Below are 23,880 nucleotides of genomic sequence, written 5' to 3'. Positions count from 1 at the left end.
GTTAGATAGGTGCTGGGTGTGGTGGCTGAGAACTGCACACACACACACACACACACACACACACACACACACACACACACACTTGACCCAGGCAGAAGCAGGGACATCCCAACTGCAGGTCTAAAACAGGCCATCATGGCTTCACAGGTTTTTGACACTTAGTAGGTCAAACATGTTGTAAATATCACACATCCTAGTTTACTAACTACCAAGAAGGTAAATTCCAAGAAAAAAAGATCCACATAAAATGTATTCCCCCTTGTATCTACAGCATGCAGCACAAGGGAGGCACTTAAATATCTGTAGATGGAAGGAGGACAGAAGGAGAAAGGTAAAAAGGCATGGAGGAAGGAAATAAGGGAAGGGGAAAAGAAGCTTGGTAATATTCATTCCTCTTTTAATTTTCTTATGTGGGAATTAAGAAAATTGTATTCCATAATGCCTAAAGTTCCTCTGCACTCTTAAAAGATCTATCCAAATCTATTTCTTCTATTTCTGGTATAGACTAGCAAGGCAAGTTTATTTTTCAATATTTATTATTTGCTTACTATTATTTATGTCTGTTCTAATAATAAAATGATAACAATAAAACAGCTATAACTTAATTTAGTTCTTTGTTTCTAGAATTCTACATTGAAAGCCACTAAAATTCCCTTTCAAAAGTAAGTTATTCATTATAAGGAGTCAATCTCATCTTGAAATACTGCCTCCTATAACTTGCTCACTTAATTGTAGACATTTTAAGATAAGTGAAAAAAGATACAGATTTGACTTAAACCTGTTTTTTCCTTGTAAAAATTTTATCTAATATTCAATACTTCCAAACATATACTATTTCATTAATTATACATCTATCCACATATATAGGAATCTCAATTCATCAATCAGCTTCACCCCATCTGTGTCCTTTCCCTATCAAAGTCCTCCTTTGGTGTTTTGTTTTGTTTTGTTTTGTTTTGTTTTAACTTCAATTAGGATCATCTGTGCCAATCAATTTTCTTTGTTTAGAGATCACTTTTCATCCAAGCATGCTGTCTTAGAAGGTATTTCCCTCTCTCTTTTTGACCCACAAATCAGTTCACTTCTCCAAATTTAAACAATATCAAGAAGCTTCATTTTGCAATATTACTAATTTTTACTAATGAATAGTAAATAGTGAATATTACTGTTTTTAAAAAAGCATTCAGTCAACTCTTCAAACATTTCAGATTCAACTCTATTTTTTAAATCTCTCCTTCTTTCTTCCTGCCTATGTACATAAGGCAAAATGGACAGAATATCATCTAACTTTGAAATTAACCACTCTTTACCCAGGGATCTCTCCGGGGAAGCCCAAGAGGGAAAGGAAAAGGAAGTCACATTTACTGAGCACTTGCAATGAGCCAGTCACCACAGGGGCACCTTCAGCCACCTTATGTGGTATGAGCATCTGCATTTGACAAATGAAAGAGCCAGAGTTTAGAGTAGGTAAATAAAACGAGCTCAGAGTCACATGCTAGAGAGTTGCACTGCCCAAACTTTAAAAAATGAGGAAGAAAAACTGAGAGCATATTTCAAAGTTAATGATAAGCATGTAATAGTTGTATTTAGTGGCATTCATTCTAGGGGCATTTGTTGATGTTTCACATGAAAGAAATTACAAAGAACATAAAGGAAATGGAGAAGGTGTTACCAGAAACCAAGGCTGACTACTTGCTCTTTGGTCTAGGACAACATAAGCAATGAAAAAGGGAACTGATCCTTAAACTTGAGGAATGAGAAAGAAAGGGGGCATGGAGGAGAGTCGAGACACTGTGAATCTGGGTTGTGTCACACACAGAATGATGCTGATTCCACCCCTCAGATGACACACAGAGAGGCACTAATGAGTCAGGCAACAGTCATTCTCCCTAGGGTGCAACAGAAGGACTGGAAAAAACTGATCTTAGAATATCCATTTCAAAATGAAACCCCCCAAAAAAGCTTCCCATAAAGCCTCAATAAATGTGACTACTTAACTCATTAAAGCAGAATCCGTGAGTCAGAATTAAGTGTAAACAATACTTTATTTTATATACACAGAACAAAGTCCCACTTACCTTAATATTATTTGGCCAGATCACAAATTTTCTAAGTTTCTAGTTCCTTTTCCCCCCTAACAGAATGCATTTTATAAACACTCTCAACAGGAAATGAGACAGTTAACCAAGCACAGTGACACTCAATTACAACCTCAGACACTTAGAAATTCAGTTTCTGAGAGAATACAAGAAGTTCTGTGAATAAGTTGGAAGGAAGCTGTGCCAGTCCTCTAGAATGTTTCAATAATCCAGATCACAAAAAGGATTTAGTAGGAAAGTGGGTAGCACTCTCATAGTTAGAAGCCTCGAGTTTCAAAACCGGAAAAAAAAATCTGTTAGTGTCCATATAAATGGACTCCCATATTTTAAAGACGAGGAAATTGAGGTTCAAACTAAACTGCAGTTTCAGGGATGGGTTCACCTTCCAATAATACTCTCCCATCCCCATTGACAATTGGTGTCACTGATTATCAGAGAGAAAAATTTTAAGGAAAAGGCAAGTGACAGTATCTGGTCCCTAATTCATCATTCCAAGGAAAATACAAAGGATATAAAAGTTGATAACCTAATTAGTTATAATGCAGCACACCTAGACAATTAGGCCTTTTGATTTAGAAGCCTCCTTTGTTAACCAAATAGCTATAAAGCAGTCAAAAAATGATTGACAGAAACAGCGGCAAATTGTGTAAATCCTTACTAGTACTCTATTTTAAATTAAAATATTAAAATATAGTGTATACCCAACGACTGTTTTCACTGGAATATAAAACCTAAAATTGATTTGGGGAATTCCAATGTTATCCACTTTCCTTCATGCCAACGTTCACAGTGTCTGTTTCAATGCCATATTTTTAAAACTAAGTTCTACAATGATTTTTGTGAAATGTTCGTAGTGATTTTTATCTCTGAAAAGAAGTTAGACTGAGGGAACTTTTTAAATTCTTTGTTTTAATCATTGCATATTTTGCTTTCAAAGTAAAAAAAACAACAACACATAAGTTGAAAAGAAAGTACTAACCTGATCAGCTAATGTGGCTAAACATTCCGCCACAGGTTTCATTATGGAACGGTAATTGTCTAGTACTCATCTACATTTCATTCTGCTGGTGCTGTAACAGGAAATAAGAGGCCTTGTAAGGGACCCTCTAGGATCCCCAGGGTAGGCAGAAGCTGAGTGCATATCTACTCTCCTGTACATACCTCAAAGGAATCATGGTGTGTGAGAGAGCTATTTACAACTTACTTTGTGTATAATCAGCAGAAACAAAAGATATGACAACAAGCATAAAGGCCTCTCTCTCCCTCTCCTCTCAGGAGAATTCAGCAATGGAGGGCCAGTGGGTATTCACTTCAGTGTCAAAAGGGCTTCCAGTAAACACATTTTCTGTGGGGCAGGGAGGAAATATGGCAAGCTTCCTACACACACACACACACACACACACACACACACACACACACACGTGCATTCTTTGTTTACTGAGATCATACATAAAGACTGTGAGAGGCCAGATTTCTGAAAAGAAGTCAGGAAAAGGCCCACACTAAAAGGAAGCTACCGTTCACAATATGTGAAGCTGAATGGGGGTATAAGGTGGGTGTAAAGGGAGAGAGAATGAGGCACAGATATGGTTACCTGGAAAATGAAATCTGTTCCCAAGAAAAGGGCATATAGAAACTGAGATGATTTTTGCACAGCCAGAGCCCATCTGAAATGTAATTTTATTTTTAAACATTAAGCATTCAGGTAGGCACTTGCCTGACAGGCACTATAAAAGTCACAGCCTAAATAAACAAACTGACTCCCATGTCAGCTCAAGTCTCTTCTGTTAAGCTGGCCACAAGCCCAGATCAGTTCTGAAGTGTACGTGTTTTGGTGGCTTCAGTCTAGCAGGGAAGACATGAGGGAAACTATCTGAGCCCAAGAAGAACTTGGAAAATAATGGATAAACAAAACTGATTTTCAAAAATAAAGGGAGAGAGAGAACCTAAAACAAGTCCTCTCGGAGGGCTGGGGGACATAGCCGGGCACAAGCTCTGCCACGGTCCAGGCCACAGAAAAGCACCAGAAGAACTTCAGCCTCGTTTCAGAGGTAGACAATGCCAAGCAGCAGAAGGGACAATTATGCAGATAACACAAAGAATTCAGGAAGACCATTAAGAGAAATGGATTTGACAATAAGCTAGCCAGGAGCCCGTGTGAGAAAGAGCAGAGAAAGGAATAAATTAATTACCCACCACGGTAAAGATGAGGATGCATGCTCAAGACACTGCTGCAAAATAAATGCAAACGCTGAAATGCACGAAGGTGAGCCGTGTTGTTGGATGTGCAGTTATAGCTTATATCCTACTAATTTTTCAGGTTACGATATTACTAATGAACAACATCCCAAGCCTAAACGTTTTCAACCATGGAACCCCAGGCTAAGACTCAGAAGGACCAACTATAGAAGCCCAAGGCTTAGGAATGAAAACACTGCTTCCTGGTCTCCGCTATTGGTGAGTCCAAACACTTAATTTACCCATTTTCCAAAAGAAAATGGCCAGAGCTGTGCTCATTCTTACAGGCGAGACAGGGTTGTATGAATGGGGGAACACAGTAAGGATGAGAGATTTGTTATAGAAGAACTAAGTAGGACAGTGGACAGGCCACTCTGGAGACATCTCAGATCAATGAGCTATAGGATCAGGATGAGAAAAGAGAGAACAGTAAAGAGCCAAGTATGTGATTCTGCTCCTCTAAAGGTTGACGGGCACAGAAGAGGACTGGGGGTGGGGGAGACACATCTCACAGCAGCCAGGCCTGTTTAATTGAGGTTCTCTCTCTTCCTGCCTCAGGAGCTGGTCCTCTTGGGGAAGCTGCCAAAGAACAGGGCCCTAGGCTCCTTGATAGGAGCAACCTCTGCAGGTACAATTACAGGAGATTTTCACCGCCACAAACAACAACAAAAATACTGTGTTTTCATATTGTGAAATGTAGGATAAAAGATATCTCTCTTCACTGGTGACACCCTGAGGAATGTAACGGAACATGAATAATGCTAAAATTACATAGAATCTGCTTTCCAGGGTGCTCAAAGTGCTTTATACATAATATTTATTAATTCCCTCATCAGATAAGTAAAGGGTGGTCTAATTTCCATTGTACCTTTTTTATTTTTAAACAAGCAAACTGGGGCCTATCACTACTGTCTTCTTCCACATTTGATAAACAGTACAGAACTGAAATTATGACTAAGTTCTCTCAATTACTATGCTAGTGTTTTAGTAGAAGGAGAAAAAAGCCTCCTACCAATTGATAGTCCGTCTGTTTCTCCAACTCTTATTTTATTTGAGTTTTAGCAATACAGAAAATGAAGTTGTGTATACCTGTGTCATGGATGGGCTTTGGATTACGAACACAAAGTACATAATTAGATTATTTTCAATTGGTTTGCAATCATTCTTTTATTCATATCTTGGAAACTGAACACTCCAGGTTTCTGCTTATCAGCATATATACTGCCAAATATAACAGCTGACAGTAAGTAAAATCTCAAGTGTGCATATACATGCCCAGGTTAACTTTCTTTCTGCCCTTGAGGCCTGATGACAACTATCCTAAAGGAAGGAAATGTGAAAAAGGCACCAGATTTGAAGTTGGACCTCTGTTTAAGCAAATCCAAGCAGTCCCTTATAAATTTGGTCAGTTAATTATCAATTCAGGGCCTTGTTTCCTGTATCTGTAAAATGGGAATTCTTACAATTACTGTGTAGGGTTGACAAGGCTGAAGGAGAAGACATGTCATCTAACTAAGCACACAGTAGGTACACAGTATAGGTCAGTGGTTGGCAAACTGCGGCTCACGAGCCACATGCGGCTCTTTGGCCCCTTGAGTGTGGCTCTTCCTAAGCCTTAGAAGTACCCTAATTAAGTTGATAACAATGTACCTACCTATATAGTTTAAGTTAAAAAAATTTGGCTCTCAAAAGAAATTTCAATCGTTGTACTGTTGATATTTGGCTCCGTTGACTAATGAGTTTGCCGACCACTGGTATAGGTAAATGATACTTCCCCAGACATCCCCCCACAGCACACCACTCTCATGAGGGCAGAGAAGTTTGAGACAGTGAGGGACAGAATTTGGGCGGAGGGAAGCAAGCCTCAAGTGCCAAAGGAATAATATAAGCAATTAGAGAAACTAAAGTATATAGCTATTCAATTAGTCTCAATTAGGGGCCAGCTCAGTCAACTTCTAGAAGGCTTCTTAGAATGCTGAGTTGAGAAAGACTGTAAGATGTTTTGAGGCTCAGAGAGACTGACCATTGAAGTCTTCACTGGGGGAAGTTGTGAGCAGTATCGCATTTCACTCTCTGCCATTCATACCCCAAGGGAGCCTTCACAATTAAAATATAAGGTAAGCCCTAGCCATTTTGGCTCAGTGGATAGAGCGTCGGCCTGGGGATGAAGGGTCCCAGGTTCGATTCTGGTTAAGGGCACATGCCCCGGTTGCAGGTTTGATCCCCCGTAGGGGGTGTGCAGGAGGCAGCCAATCAATGATTCTTTCATCATTGAGGTTTCTTTCTCGCCCTCTCCCTTCCCCTCTGAAACCAATAAAAATGTTAAATATATATGCTAAGGCTGGATGCACAAAAATTCGTGCAAGAGTAGGCCCTCCTTCTCCCTGGCTGCCAGCACCGGCTTTCCCTCTGGTACCCGAGACCCGGGCTTCCCTCTGGCCGCCAGCAAGGTACCCGGGACCCGTGTGGCTTCGCCCCAGCCCCGGCTTTGTCCGGAATGATGTCCAGAAGGATGCCTGGTCTAATTAGCATATTATGCTTTTATTATTGTAGATAAGGTAACCTGATGAGTTATCTTTCATGCTACTGGCTTGACCTATGAATTAAAAGTTAAGGAGCTTCCAGGAAACATGAGTGAATAAAATCTGAAGAAACTCTACCCTTTTGGAAAACAGCAAACTGATAGACAAAACCAATAGTCTCGGTCAGTGGTTCAAGGTGTACTCCTCAGCCGTGGAACTTACCAGCATCAACCGGGGAGTTGTTTGAAATGCATTTAGCCGGCCCCACCTGAGACCTACTGTGACAGGACCCCTGGGTGGGGCGCCCAGCCACCTGTTCTTAGTGACCAGGTGTTTGAGAATCACTAGCCTAAATAAACTGGAAAATCAAAGGAGAACTGGTCAGGAGAAATCTCTCACTTAGTTTTAGAAAAGGCAGAGTGACAAAGACCAAGGGATGAAAGAAGCAGCAGAGACACCAGGGCGTAAGATCCAGGATCCCCCCAAATCTCACTCTGGGAAGGAGAGAGGGCATGTCAGAAAAGCAGACCTTAAAAAGAGAAAGCCAAAATGATTAAGCCACTTAAGGAGCGGTGATATGGCCAATTCCTCAATACGCTGCAAACATGAGAAGGAAATGATTTGGGAACAGGCGCTAACTTAGGCATCTAAACTAAAAGCACTTGGAAATGACCCAGGTCACCTTTAACTTGGCCACTGCACTTGCTCCTCTCGGCTTCTCTCCCTGATTTTCCTCCACAATCAAGAAGGAGAATGCCGGAACCGGTTTGGCTCAGTGGATAGAGCGTCAACCTGCAGACTGAGGGGTCCCGGGTTCGATTCCGGTCAAGGGCATGTACCTGGGTTGCGGGCACATCCCCGGTGGGGGATGTGCAGGAGGCAGCTGATCGATGTTTCTCTCTCATCGATGTTTCTAACTCTCTCTATCTCTCTCCCTTCCTCTCTGTGAAAAATCAATAAAAATATATATTAAAAAAAAAAAAAGGAGAATGGCCCTGACCAGTTTGGCTCAGTGGCTAGAGCAGTGATGGTGAACCTTTTGAGCTCGGCGTGTCAGCATTTTGAAAAACCCTAACTTAACTCTGGTGCCGTGTCACATATAGAAATTTTTTGATATTTGCAACCATAGTAAAACAAAGACTTATATTTTTGATATTTATTTTATATATTTAAATGCCATTTAACAAAGAGAAATCAACCAAAAAAATGAGTTCATGTGTCACGCGTGTCAGAGGTTCGCCATCACCGGGCTAGAGCGTTGGCCTGTGGACTGAAGAGTCCCAGGTTCGATTCTAGTCAAGGGCATGTACCTTGGTTGCGGGCACATTCCTAGTAGGAGGTGTGCAGGAGGCAGCTGATTGATGTTTCTCTCTCATCGATGTTTCTAACTCTCTATCCCTCTCCCTTCCTCTCTGTAAAACATCAATAAAATATATTTTTTTAAAAAAAGAAGGAGAATGAATTTATTTCTGATGAGGAGGAAGAGGACACTAAGTAATGATCACCAAACCCCTGATTTTTTTTTTGGGGGGGGGGGGAGGTGGCATGTTTTTAGAAAGAAGTTCACTTTGGAAGAAAACAGGTGCATTTAACTTGACCTTATATCATCAAAGGCACAAAATGGGACACATCAAAAGGGTAGTTTTTTCCTCTCCTCAATTTAACACACTGAAGAGGAAAAGGTGCTGGGAAAATGTATGTGAGAAAGCAGAAAAGGGAGTATGAGGAATGAAATATGATAGAAGTATGTGCCAGACAATGAAAACTATTAACCCCAAAACCTCAACAGCTCCAGTTACCCATTGAATCACCTACAGTAAACCTATTATGGTTTTTTTAAAAAGTTTTTTTAAAAGTGTTCATACATGGCTTAAGAGCTGAAATAAAATAAGCGTGTCATACTAAATTTAATGCCCAGTGGTTGGCTGCAGATGCAGGTTCCTCTGGACAAGCCCCTTGCCCCATTAGACATGAAGAGTGAGGCTGGAGGAAGGCCACAGATAGCACCAGCCTACCGGAGAAACCCCCACTGCTGCCACCAGGAGAGCCAGCGGAGCCTTGTGCACACTACCAAAGCTCAGAACACAGCATGCGGAAGACCAATGAGTCAACATGGTTTTCTTTGCAAAGTTTGAACACAGGTAACTTTAAGAGAAGAAAGGAAATGGGAAGGCAGATTCAAGTCCTGTGGTTCCATACAGTAAAAACTTTCCCAACTCAAACGTAAGTCTTACTGGGTCTTGCACAATTCCCCCTCCAAGCCTTCTGAGGATCCCAGACTAAAAAGAGAAAATTCACAAAAGCATACAAGGCTGATTTCTATGGAAAACACACCCGCCTCCTAACCGCCCTGCTCCACCCCATCCTACCTTCACTTTTGTCAACTGGGGTGAGATCTAAGGGAGATGAAAAGCTACAGTTTTCTGTACCAATTTAAAAAAAAAAAGGCATCTCTTTGTTACTGGGGGTCTCAGATGTGCTGAGAAGATTAAGTAAAAGGAAGTTTCTTACAATATTTTCTCTTGGGACGTTACAAAATCAGGTAATTTTTTCCAAACTGAACATATTTTACTCCTGAAATCTAGTGGCTTTAGAAGCTAAAAGTAGTAGACAACAGAATGCTTTATAAATGATAAAACACATAGTGTTGCTTTTTTGTACACTTTTGGTGTTAATAGCCTCACACAGAGCTATTTATGTCGCTGACTTACTTAATGATCAGAAATGCTATAAAATGCCATGTTCTCGCTTCGTGTTTCCCTTTAGTGATGTCATGCTCTTCCCTGGTTTCATCTGCCACCTATCCCTTACCTCTCATATAAATTTTAGTCCCAACACTTTCAAGCTCCAACTAGAAATTTCCAAGTATCCAGTTAACACCTTGAGCTAAACAAGCAAAACAACAGGGTTCATTACTACCCTTTCTTTACTACAGCTCTCCCCTAACTTTGCCATATTTTGCCATGTCAATCCCATTAACAAACACCCAGAAACATGCCCAGCCAGTGTGGTTCATTGGTTGAGCACTGACCCATGAACCAGGAGGTCACAGTTCAATCCCGGGTCAGGGTACATGCCCAGGTTGCAGGTTTGCTCCCCAGTGGGGGTCGTGCAGGAGGGGGTCATGCAAGAGGCAGCTGATCAATGATTCTCTCTCATCATTGATGTTTCAATCTCTCTCTCCCTTCCTTTCTCTGAAATCAATAAAAACATATTTTTTTAAAAGACTCAAATATAAATCATGATTAAGAGCCTTCTCCTTATTTCCCAAACCAATTAATTTCTGAAAGCCTGTCCATTCTTCACTTTTAATCCCCCATACACCTCTGGGGTCATTTCTCTCCTTTGAGATTAGACATCGGCCATGACTCTTAAGTGATAATTCCAACTTTATCATTCCACACTCGCCAACCAGTGCCATATGCCACCCCCCTCCAATTGCCAAACATATTCTCCTAGTTGATGTTTAGAGTTCCCCACAAACTACCAATTTAAATTCCTTCCTGGCCCTCTAAAACCTAGCTCTACCCTGTCTTTCCACCTTTACCTTCTCCTCTTCCTTCATGGCAAATACTTAACAGATAGTCAATTAGATTATCTGATGCCTCTTACTTACTGATTTGGGCTTTCCTAACATGACATAGTTCTCGTGCTGCTCTTTTTAGAATGCCCCTCCCCTGCATTATACACGTGAAAATCTCCTTGTTTCCCAATGCCACTCCTTCCACAAAGTTTTCTGATACCCCCAGGCGGTGGAGATCTCCTCCCCAGAGCATTACAGAACCTTGGACTTGAAATACGTGCTTTTCTCTCCTTAAGGGCAAGAACTAATTTACTTCTCTCCCATAGGGCCTACCACACTGCTTTACACACAGCAGATAGTCAACAAATGCGTGCAAAATAAATAATAAATAAATCTCTTAAAATTCATGGTGGCACCAGTGACCCAATGTTAAAAATAGAGTGATTTAACAATATCATTATTCCACCTGATCCTCAACAAATACCCACAGGCAGTTAGGGGCCAATAATTCCTATTTCACAGAAATACAAGATGCAAGGAGGTTACTGTGTATGCGCAGAGCATTCTTCGGAGTGTAATTTAGCCTGTAAAGGTTCAGTAACTAATTCAATGTCACCCTGTTGCTCTGCAGTAGCATCTACTGAAATGACACTTCTCTTGTTGGACTTTCCTTCCAGCTTTCTTCAGGTACCTCTGAAACATGACTCCATTGAGACAATCTTCCAGAGGGAGAAAACGTACATCTCCTCCAAAATATGTTTAAGAAGCCCTTCTCTGCCCCACAAGTTGTCAACATATGCTGAAATCTGAAATATCTATATATATAAAAACCTAAGCGACTAGAAGGACCAGAAAGACCAGTAGCTATGACACACACTGACCACCAGGGGGCAGACGCTCAACACAGGAGCTGCCCTGTCATGGTCAGTGCGCTCCCACAGCCAACCTCCCCCGGCCGGCCAACTTCCCGTGGTCCCTCCCTCCCGGCCGGCCAATCTCCTGTGGTCCCTCCCTCTGGGCTGGCAGGCCCTGGTCGCAGGATAGGGGCCAGGCCCCAGGCTGGGATGGGGAACTGGGGGTGGGTGACAGCGGATGTGGACCCTTTCCCAGGGGGACCGAAGGCCAGCTCCCTTCCTCAGAGCCGGTGGCCAACCTCCTTCCCCATTCCTCCCCCCTGCCGACAGGCCCCAGTTGGCCCGCTGCCTGCCTGCCTGCCTGCCTGCCTGCCGCAGTGGGGGCACAGTGGCAAGGGAAGGAGGAGCGGGGCACGGTGCCGGGGTGCCAATGATGGCAGCAGCGGCAGTTCCTTCCACGCCTATTCCATTGACCATCGCCTCCTCTCCGGCCAGGCCCTGATCGCCAGCCAGGCCTAGGGAACCCCATGCATGCACGAATTTTGTGCATCAGGCCTCTAGTAAAGTTATTAAAAATACACACACACACACACACACACACACTAGTATAAATGCACTAGACTTCAGAGTAGGGACAGGCATGAAAACCTCCTTTAATAAATTGTTTAAAAGAGTATTGATTGCCATATACCTGGAAAGAAAGTAATCAGGCCATTATACCTCCCTGACATAGGAATACATATCTAAGGTCAGCTTGCAGCCAAATGGGTGTAAATTTCCATCCCTAATCGTAGCTTCTCCTTTGTTTCTAGCCAAAAGTGTGCAACTACATTTGGTCTTAAAGCCAAATGGTGCCCTGCTGCCCACTTTTCTAAATAAAGTTTTATTAAAATATGGCCATGCCTATTCCTTTACATATATAATCTATGGCCGTTTGCATCTACAAAGACAGAGTTGAATAGTTGCTACAGGAACCATATGGTGGCCTAAAATATTTACTATCTGGGCACAGAGATACAGAAAAAGTTTGCCAATCCATTTTAAATTGTGCAAAATTATACCTCTTTCCCCAGCAACATCACTTTCAAGAATTCACCTTTAGGAAATAAGAATACAAGTGCAAACAAGAATGGTCATATTGAAGCACCACTCTTCATAAAAAGAAAAGAACTAGCAACAACCTCAATGTCCATGAACCAAGAACTCATTAAATAAATTATGGTACAATAATAATACCAGGAATCCACTAAAAAATTATGATGAGTATTTATATTTATAAACATGGAAATATATCTATGGCATAATTTTAAAAAAAGGAAGTCACATATTTATAATCCCTTTATGCTACTAGTATCTACCCCTACCTTTTCATGTAATCATAAATTCAGATGACTAAAAATATGTTAATAAAATGGTCCCTTGGTGGCAGCCTTTCAGACAGTTTTTATTCCCTTTGTAGTTTTTAAATCTAATCTGAACAACAGCTATATAACCTTTACACAAAAGCTGTAAAATAAGTTTAAAACTATTAAAACTTAAAATCCGGGTGCAAAGTTTAGATCTGCATTTTATTAAGCACTGAGTTTTTCAGAAAATAAGATGCTTTTTGGATTGTTTAGGTTTGGTGGAGGTTTGGGTTTTGTTTTTGCTATTCTGGTTCTTCCTTTTTCTTTGTCTTAAAGAGAGAAAGGCTGTTAAGCTTATCAATACCTGCATATCTATGAACTGGCATCCCTACCGTATGTAGCAACCACACTACTGGATCAAAAAAGCCACTTGCAAAAGCATCCGTGGGTTAGGAGAAAGAGGAGAGGTTAACAGAATAGTGCCTTGATGGAAATGTATTAATTCAATCAGTGTCTTGCTCCTGGGTTATCATAAAAAGGTTCATAAAGTACCCAAAAGCCAAATAAGATTTTAGAATTATGCTGCTCAGTGACTGATTCTTAGTGAAGAGGAAGAAAAGGGAGAGCTTCCTCCACTCTCATTTTCTTCAACAAAAGTAAATTTCTGCAAGATAGGCACAGTGTTTTTTAAGATAGTCAAAAAGGCCAAATAGGTCCATGATAGGAGTGTTCAGAACCCTGCACCACCTCTGATGAAGAGATGCTTAGTGAACACCGCATAAGGCTTGCCAACTAGTTACAACAGGTTTTACAGAAGAAATTGCTAGTGACAACCTACTCAGCTCACCCTCTCTGTGCCAGACTTCACAGGTATCACTTCTGAGCCCCATTTTATAAATGAAATAACTCAGGTTCAGAGAGGTTATATAACTTTTCCAAGGTCAACTAAAGAAGAGGTAAATTCAAATGCAGATACATCAGGTTCAAAAGTCTGGATTCTCAATGCATGTTGCTTGCTACTATTCTGTTTGATTCTACTGAGTTTAAATACTATTATCTTTAGTGTGACCTAAATTCCATAAATACAAGTAATTATACAAAGCCAGGGACAGCGATTGGGGTCTTACCTGTAAAATGTAACTTCAAGCTCTACTTATCAAGTATAAGGATAATGAATATAATAAGGCAAGAATCAATTCATGAAAATGGTTAGAACTGATGATACAAATGTAAACAGAATCCAATAGAACTCAGTTTGCCTCTTGCCTTTAGTCTACCATTAGCCATAACAGAGATAACAGCATTACTCTGACATCCATGAAGGCCAACCTGGTGAGTCTGTTGCAGAGTGGCCGAAAACACAAGACTAATGGGTAACACAATAGATGCTCAAAAAGAGAAATAAATTAAAAAGATAGAAAATATTACCTGCCAAATGCCTACTATCTCCTTTCGTAGACATAATTGAAGAAGTTAAAATATTGTATTTAAATGTATCCTTGTTTCCAAAAAATCAAGCTTCCCAAGGGAAGCCTGACACAGGGTGAGTTCAAAGAAAGGGGACTACAGCCGAAACCGGTTTGGCTCAATGGATAGAGCGTCGGCCTGCAGACTGAAAGGTCCCAGGTTCGGTTCCGGTCAAGGGCATGTACCTGGGTTGCGGGCATATCCCCAGTAGGAGATGTGCAGGAGGCAGCTGATCGATGTTTCTCTCTCATCGATGTTTCTAACTCTCTATCTCTCTCCCTTCCTCTCTGTAAAAAATCAATAAAATATATTTTTTTAAAAAAAGGGGGACTACAGTTCACTGTGCACCTACTGTGTACTTCAGTTTCACATTTCATGCTCCTGACAAATTCTCAAGCTCAGTGTTCTTTTCCCCATTTAAAAATGGAAGAAAATAAAGTTTAGGGATAAAGTGACTTACCCAAGGTCACAGGACTAAGACAGTAAGTGACAACATTGGGATCTGAACCCAGCTCCAATCTTTTAACTCCGCCCTCCAGAGTTCTATAATGTCAAACACTACTGTCTGTCTGGTAGAATGGGAATGGAAAAATGCTAAAAGGTCAAGTACTGGTATTTTAATAATGTTTGATTTTTAGGAAAAAAATCCTAAATCAACTTTTTCTTATTAAGGAGACATGATATTAGAGTAAGTCCACCCTTTGTCTCTTGGTTTATAAAGGAAAAAAATTTAATAAAGCAAATTGAAAAGGGTGGGTTGAATACAACTACAACATCTTTTTTATAATAAAAGAAACTGCTTCCATGATCAGGATAACAAATATATGTTTAGATGCTCTAAATGTACATGATAGATTTTTTTTTTCTTAATTTGACATTGTTAACAAATTTGATTTTTAGGAAAAATAATTTTGAAATTGGCTATAAGGAAAAATATGCAGCACAAAGTAAGTTTAATATTCTACTGTAATTTTCACTTTAAAATTTAGAATTAAAAGCAAAAATCACCAAAAGAAAATTCCTATCATCACTTTATTATATCCAACAGAGTAAAAAGAATTCTTAAAGTGAGTATTCTCTAGAATATAAGGGGAAATGTGCATTCATCTAAAATGTGAAATGCCAAGTCCTTAAAAAAATGTTGATTTTGCTGTAGAGGTGACTTCTTGTCTTGTTGGTCTAAGACCTCCAGTAAAGAATGTGACTGTATCTGTTCATAAAGAACAAACCATCGCCAAAACCGGTTTGGCTCAGTGGATGGAGCGTCGGCCTGCGGACTGGGGGGTCCCAGGTTCGATTCCGGTCAAGGGCATGTGCCTGGGCTGCGGGCACATCCCCAGTGGGAAATGTGCAGGAGGCGGCTGATCGATGTTTCTCTCTCATCGATGTTTCTGACTCTCTATCTCTCTCCCTTCCTCTCTGTAAAAAATCAATAAAATATATTAAAAAAAAAAAAAAAGAACAAACCATCATACCGGCAGCATTAATCAGATTAACTCACGTCTATCTTGACAAAATCATCCGTTTATAGAAATATACAAACATGTACCAAAAATTCCATAAATTGGGCACACAAAGCCACTCACAGTTTACTTTCCTATGATATAGTCTTGAGTTAAATTTTATATTACATATCATGTTTTAAAATAACATATCAATGTAAAAATATCTTCATTTAACAACTCTATAAGTTCTTCCTTGTATCTATTTGGCAGTTATCAAAGGGTGTATTACACATGCAGGCACACATACACAACACTCTCTCTCTCTCTCTCTCTCTCTATATATATATATATATATATATATATATATATATATATGTAAATTATTAAGGAAAAGAAAATAACACATAAGAACATAAAAACAAGGAAAGTATTATGGCTGGAAAGTGAAGAGAAATAGAAAGGCAATTCAAACTATTAAAATAATCTTTCCTTAGGTAAGTCCAAGCAAGATAATACATATTTCTCCTAATCGTTGGGGGGGGGGGGTGTTAGATGCATGGATATTTTATAAAGTCCCAGCTCCATACATCCACATTTTAATCCATTATGAATGAACTCTCAAGAGATCAAATCATGAAGCAATCCTGAGTGTTACATGGAACATGCACATTTACAACTGAAGTCACATCTGACACACCCTCAGTAACTGTAAGCCTAAAACAACTGGAATAGTGACCAGAAGACTAGTTTCCCTGGAGAGGGACATGGGTGGAAGCACTCTGCAAAGTGGATATATCTGAGACAACTGCAAACCTGCCAATGTCCTAAAACCCTGCTGCTCACGTGGTTGCACAACCAAGCTCCTTTACAAGATCCACAACCCAGATGACTTGCATCTTTTACTGCCTTATTTCCAGAATCCCTGATTTTAAATCACACTGGAAACCTGTGGCTGCAACTGAATTAGAATAGTTTGGTTTAGCCTTTCTAAATGCCAAGAGGGGGCGGGGGGGGGGCCGCGGGGGGGGGGCGCGGGGGCCGCAGCACCATACTTAAGTTGGTTTTGTTTTAAACTCGGTCCTTCTGCATTCCTAAATTGTATCCCTCTGACTAATATAAACCGTTATTACAGAGAAATGGTTAAAAAAAAAAAACAGCCAGTGAGAAGGAATGAGGGAGTAGTAGTGGTAACATACAGTACCATGAGCTGCAGTGGCCTCCCAGTCAGTGGTGCAAGGTTAACAGATCACTCCTGGCCTTCAGGAAGACAGCAAAACACAGGCTGGGGGAGGGCTGGGGGAGAAGGGGGCCAAGCCCGGGGGGAGGGTCCCTCGCTCAGGCAGTTTACACGGGAGGGCACTCAGCTCAGCTCCTTGCTGGCGCATTCCTCCTCTCTATCTCCCAGCCTCTTCGCGGGCGTCTTGTCTTATTTTCTTCAGCTGTTAATTGTCCGGACTGCAAGACACAGTTTAGGAAAAAGCGAAACCCTCCTAAGTGACCATCACAGCAAATCAACGGCATGCCGGTGGGTAAAATTTTCCAAGGGAAGTGTTCTCCTGATAGTTCCTGAGCCTCTAAGTCACCACCACCCCCACCCGCCACCACACACTCCCCTAGAGGGCTAAAGGCACTGTGGCAATAAAACATTCATGCGACTTGGAATTTTAACACAATGCCATTTCCCTAGTTTAACCTGAAAGGAATGCACTAGTCACAACAGACTACATCATCCTGCCATTAAGCCCTGCCAAGGAACCGCTTTTTTGGCCGTGCTGGGCCAGCTCTGACGGGAAAGGAGTGCACAGACCCACACACTGAGCACAGAAGGGCCACCTCTGCTTCCTCGGCCTCCTCCAGCAACACCCTGCTCTTGAACATGACCCCTGACCCCTCGCAATGGGACCTGCCTGTGATGCGTGTGTCACTCTGGAACTTCTGCAGAGCCACACACTGCGCAGGCCATTTGCTGCTCCCTCTCAACAGGACTTGGGCGGGCGCCAAAGGCTCTTTCTTATTATTACGGATGCTATTGAAAGGCCTCCGGTTAAGTGCCTGGGTGCTTTTTTCCTGGAGTTGTAGAGTGGTCTGTGTTTCTTTTCCCTTTGTTTGCTTTGGAGTTTTTAAGAAACAAACTTTTCATTTGCATTCATAATTAGGTTATGATTACTGACAAAATGGTTTGCTTTGGGGACTACTTATCAAAGCTGCCAGTTCTTTCCCATTTAAGTGACATTTAATTTAGACTCACAAAACACAAAAACAGAACTAATTCTGATTTCCCCTGAGAATTTGCGAGGAAAACTTGAAGGTGGTGAATTCTACAGCATCCATACTTAACCATTTCATGTGGTCAAAGTACAAGCAACAAATTAGATTTTTAAATGGATTTGTTGATTTATTACTTGTGCAGAGATTTCTACCTTCCAAGGAGCATAACTGACAAACTGAGGAATAAGAAGAAGAAAAAGGTATGTACAACAAATAAAATATGAATCACATTAAAAGTTTTAAAATGTTTTAATCAATTTTAAACTCTGATGCCAATCAGGCCTTTAAAACCAATACAACAGTATTAATTTTTGTTAAGTTTACCAGACACCACAATTTTGTCCCCAAACAGCCCTTTTGTCTTTATCCTCAACTTTTCACCCACCACTACAACATGCCCTCCAGATTTTTTTTAACTTTTGTGATTGTTGTTTTCCTTTCTAATCACTGACTATTTTCAGATGGGGCACTTTCACTCTTACCCTAATGTTTTTATCTCATTAATCCTCCTCTCTACTAGAGTCCCAGGCAATTCTAAAAAGCAGCACATCTCTCTTTCTTGCCATGACCCTGAACTACAGCCAGGTGAGGTGTGATTAGCCTGCAAAAAAATATCAGTTGTTCCAAATTTAATCTCCTTGAGTGAAGCCATGCCCCCCTCTCAGTAATAAATGAACACCTTATTTCATCAAAGAGATTAACCAAAAATACAAAATGATGATCTCCAAGCAAGTTAGCAGACACATATAAAATAAAACCAAATTGTGGACTTGAGCATAATTTTTGTCTCCTTAGTAGCTGGAATTAGTCTTAAGCCCTATGAAAAGCCTTTATTTTCTTTCCTCTAAACAGGCTTTATCATGCTTTGAAAGTCATTCGAACCCCCTTCACCTTAGCCAAACCATGCTAATCCTAGATAGGAGGCCAGCCAATTAATTTTGTGGTTTTTTTTAAAAAACAAAAAACAAAAACACAAACGAATTATATTTGACTGCGGGGGGTTGGGGGGGGGCAAGGGCTTGGAAATCAACTCAACAGAGAAGCAAAGATTATCAAAATCTATGAAAATATTTCCACTTCAAAATGTAAATGCTGAAATCAAACTGTCATCATAATTTATATGAGACATAGCAATGAAAACATTGGATTTTTTTCAAGTAATCTGGTTTATTATCAATGTATATTCAAATTTCAATTTTGATGTTACTAGAGGAAACCTTAGTAAAATTGAAAACAGCAGCACATGAAGCCATGAAACTAATATCACAGAGGATAATTTCTATTTAAATCCAGGCTGAGACACTTTTTTTGCTCATATCAAATTAATCATGACAGTGATCCCAATGTATCTTGGACCAAGACTCAAAGAAAGAGCGCAGGTCTGTGTGCTTGCACAAGCCCCATGTTAACCCCTGGTTTGTCATGCATCTCCTCGGCCGGCCTCTGGAACTTGGAGACGCATCACCGAAACTTGGAGATACACCTTCACCTAAAAGGTTTGAAGACTTCAGTACCTGTGTGACTTGCAGTGACATATAATACGCGGGTCCTTCGTGCAATCAACTTTTACTTGACAATTTCTAAACAAATTGTCAACCAATTGTATAACCTACTCACTGCCATGGTACAGTGATGCATCATCATGAGGAAATCATATTTTACATGAAATGGTGCCATTACAAATAAGTAGAATCAGAACAATCCAGAACCTGCTAGAAAATAAAGTCAGGTGGATAAGCCACTAAAATGCAACAAGTGGCAAACGTCCAAAAGTTTTGCAGAAATATTAACTGATTTTGGTGGGTCCATGTGAAATGATCATGTTTGTGAAAAATCATAGCTGATTTTAATTTTCTTTTAACCAAGAAAAAATTTTACTACGTTAAATGACATTTGAAATAACAAGTTCAAAAGTTTTGTCAGTTTACCTCTTTTTTAAAAAAATGTGTTTGTTGATTTCAGAGAGGAAGAAAGAGAGATAGAAACATCAATGATGAGAATCATTGATTGGCAGCCTCCTGCACGCCCCCAACTGGGGATCAAGTCCACAACCCAGGCATATACCCTTGACTGGAATCGAACTTGGGACCCTTCAGTCCTCAAGGTGACGCTCTATCCACTGAGCTTAACCGGGTAGGTCTATCAGTTTACCTTTTAATCTTTGGAAAGCAAAATAGGTGAGGCTTTTCTCACCTACTTCTCTTATTACAAGAAGCACAGACATGCTTATGTTAATTTATTCTTCCCAACAAGAGTCCACTTGGAGTAATGGGATTGTCTAAATCAACTTCTACCATCCCACACACAGGCAGTTAACAGACTCTAACTGAGTGAGGGCAAGCCTCGGAGGCAAGGAGATGTGAAAGGAAAGATGTGTGGGTGAAAGAAGGGAGTAAAAGGAAAGCGATGGGGTGGGATGAGAAGAGACTGAAAGAAAAGCAAGCTACAGGAAAGAAGAGAATGAGAGAGAAAGAATAAGAATGAGATGGGGAGGCGCAAAATGGAAAGGATCAGGGAAAGGGAGAGAAAAGGAAGGGGAGACTAAAGGGAAAAAAGGGATGGCTGGGGGAGAGGGGAGGAATTGGAGCCTGAGACACAACAGTGGATCAAGCAGCTGGACGGAGATGCTAATTCAGCGCTTTAACAAATCAATGCCACTTGAAAAGTACAATGTGAGCCCTCACTGGGTAGATGTCAGGGGACTGAGAAAATGCATTCTCAAGTATTTCACATTAAGAGGGAATAATGTGTTAATTTATAACTCTTCACCCTATACACTCGGATTATCTATCTGTGTCAGCGATTTGACTTCTTAAATTTATCAAAAACGCACGCAAAGGGAGGCAGCTTCAGCTTCGCCACAGGGAAATGGAGATTTAGGAAAAGCAGGTCCTAGGCTTGGACTGCGGTTCTTTTTCCTTTCCTATTTGGGCTGAAGTACGGGTGGGGGTGGCGGGAAGGGGTGAGCCTCTGGTAGAGAGATCTGGGGAGGAGGGGAACTCCTGGTCCAGTTACTAACACAGCCAAAGAAAAGGCTCTCTTGGCCTGTGGTTGATTGCATTAGGTACCATCCGTCAAAAGTGACACAGAAGAGAAGGAATAACTTGAATCAGCAACTGAGCTGCCATCATCGGAATTTACTTTACGGAAACTTACTTAAGTCTCTCAGCTCGCCCAGCGGAAGAGAAGCTGCTGACAGCTGGATTGTAATTAAACAGCATTCGTGCAATGCCACTGGCGCTCCAACAACACAGCTTATCAAAATAGGAAGGGAAGGGAGGGCTAGGCTTATTTTATTTGGTTCGCTCTGAGACAGGGAGGGGAGATGCTGAAGAACCGATATGACATTCCTGAATTCAGCAGCCTAATGTTCCTTTCTTAAGAAAAACCTATTTTATTAAACATCGAGTTTTGGCATTGTTTCCTAATTGTTCCTAAATGTAAATTTAGCTAACTTTCAATAGAGTGACAGGGCAGTTTCCAGCCTGAGGGAGAGAAGACTGTGTTTTTACTGCCAAAAAATTAAAGCATTATCAGACTTAAGTGTCAAGGTGCAAGAATTGTCAACAAATGCTAAGTGTGTTAAATTTCTGGAATAAATGGAAGAGAGTAAGTTTCAAGGAACTGTCTGAATTAAGATCACATCTTCAAGGACATAAAGGGGAGAAGGTGGTTCTACATACTGGATGAAGAATTAAAAAAACAGACTGTTCTAGATTTCACATTAAGATTGTTGAACCTGCCTGCAGCCCAGTATTTTTATTTGCTACTGGGACAACTGCAACAGAGACAGACATTCTCTTATTTTGGAGACATTCATATGTAAATGAATGCTGATGAATGGAAATGAGATGCTATACATGATGGGCAATGTTCAACATTTAGTTTTTAAAAAGGCAAAGTTCCCTTGCTCCCTGAAGCTTAAATCTCTTCCTTTCTACAACTGGGGACAGAATGAAAGGAGAGACAGTGATGGACCTTCCACCAGTTTCTACTGACTGAACTCTGCCTCACAGAGATATTCCTGACAGAGGACAAACGCTCTTTCCACTTTTTTGCATCTTTCTCTAACAGTATTACAGAATCACTTTTTTTTTTAATATATTTTTTATTGATTTTTCACAGAGAGGAAGGGAGAGAGATAGAAAGTTAGAAACATCGATGAGAGAGAAACATCGATCAGCTGCCTCCTGCACATCTCCCACTGGGGATGTGCCCGCAACCCAGGTACATGCCCTTGACCGGAATCGAACCTGGGACCTTTCAGTCTGCAGGCCGACGCTCTATCCACTGAGCCAAACCGGTTTCGGCTACAGAATCACTTTTTAAATGAATATTTGATTAGAAACTGAATAGGCAGAAATATTGCAACTGCACTGAGCTAAGGGTTAAAAATTTCCAAAATAGTATAATTTTTAATAAATGTTTTATTTCTTTCAAAGGAGATAATTAATAAGGAAGTTCCTAGGTCAAGACCACAGAGTACACTCCTTCCTGTTTCATAAAATCTTAGAATATATATTCTGTTTGCAATGGGAAAGAATCATGTTGTGTGCATTTCAAGGACCTCTAAGCCCTGAGAGTAGGATTTGTCCTACCCCTGGTTTTTGCATGAATTACCATTGCTGTCTGTCCCATCCAAGCAACCTGACTTGAACTATCTATTCTTATCATTATGATACCATTAATCCTATTCTCCCCTCCTCCTCCCCGACCACACTCACCTAAAGGGTTAAAAGACTTCAGTACATTTGTGACTTGTCAGTGACATATAATACCCGGGTCCTTCATGCAATCAACTTTTACTTGACATGTATTTGCTCATCACAGGACCCGCATTACTACTGGGAAAATGAAGAAAAACCTAAATTAACACTTGACATTCAATATGGTCAAGTCCTTAATTGGCTGGGCTTCCTGAGAAAGCAATTTTCTATTCCCCAAACTGTTCGCGTGTCATGTGTGGAGTGCAGCTCTTGGCCATCACTGCTGTCCCTCGCTCCCCCTAATGAGAGCAGATGAATTAGTGCTACGTGACACGATTTGAACAGGGCTTCCTCCTCCTCCCCTCCCCCAATCTTTCTCTTATACCAGTGACAGCTGTGTGGCAAGGGAAAGAAAGAGAAATGCAAGAGCAAAGAATCCTGTAAAGGATGATCATTTTTTTAAAATGAACCTTAAATGTCTTATTGAAACTCCAGAACAACAGGGTCATTTAATTGTAGAGGTGGGTAAGGGGGCTGTTACAAAGATCAGGGGAATTATTTAGCTATGGTTGGTTTGGATTGTATTAACTTCCAGTATGTTTCTTCCATTCCTGGCTAGTTGCAGTATTAGATTGCACCGGTCTAATTAACATGGAATTTACATCCACTTTACGAAGTTTTTTAAAGGTCTGGAGAATGGGTCAACTAGAAAAAAAAATATGAACAGCATGAAAAGATTATTATTCTAAGATAAACATACCTCTAGGTTAAAAAAAAAGTCCTTTCAATTAATGTTTAGGTCATGAAGAGCCCACAACATAAAGCTGCGCCACTATACCTTGTTTCCAAATACTGTTCACCCTCTGAACTTAACGCTAACCATTCTATTTTAAATCGTGCTGTATAGTTCATTTGGTTATTCAATTACCGCAACAACATTTATTTGAACACTGATTTACCCCATTATTTTGGAGAGGGAATATATTCTACTTTAGATTCTAGCTCAGGAAGAAACAACTGAATGAATGCATGGAAGGAAGGCAGGGCAAAATCTGCTCTATTCAAAGATACTAAAAGGTAAAGGGATTTCTCTGAGTCTTCACTTATTCATTTTGAAACCAAAGAGGAGGTCATTTTAAATGCCTAAGTTGCTTAGCCAATCTGATTAGGACCAAAGAGAACTTGGGGAGGGAAGAATATGTGGCACATCACACCTTGGGGAAAGGAAGGTAGTCCAAAGTGCTTGCATAAATGAAAATTATTAATGAAAGTCACTAGCACCTTAGCACTTCGGATCTTAGCACATCGGAGGCAAAGATGCTATTTGTGTACCAGAAATTATATAAAGATTATACTGGTGCCACAAAATCAATGTAAGCATGAAAAAAATGTAAACTATTTAACTCCCCTGA

The 23,880-nt window shown here is 40.6% G+C and overlaps 1 protein-coding gene across 4 annotated transcripts in view; it reads right to left on the bottom strand.

Annotated features, from left to right (window-relative positions):
- Positions 1-23,880, bottom strand: part of BNC2 (basonuclin zinc finger protein 2) — a gene marked incomplete at its 5' end in the record, with an annotated part of 427,294 nt that overhangs the window by 253,577 nt on the left and 149,837 nt on the right. The gene's annotated exons all lie outside the window — the stretch shown is intronic.

This window comes from Myotis nattereri, assembly GCF_964212035.1.
Source record: "Myotis nattereri genome assembly, chromosome: 12".
Taxonomy (NCBI): Eukaryota; Metazoa; Chordata; class Mammalia; order Chiroptera; family Vespertilionidae; genus Myotis; species Myotis nattereri.
This window is presented reverse-complemented; position numbering and strand designations above follow the sequence as displayed.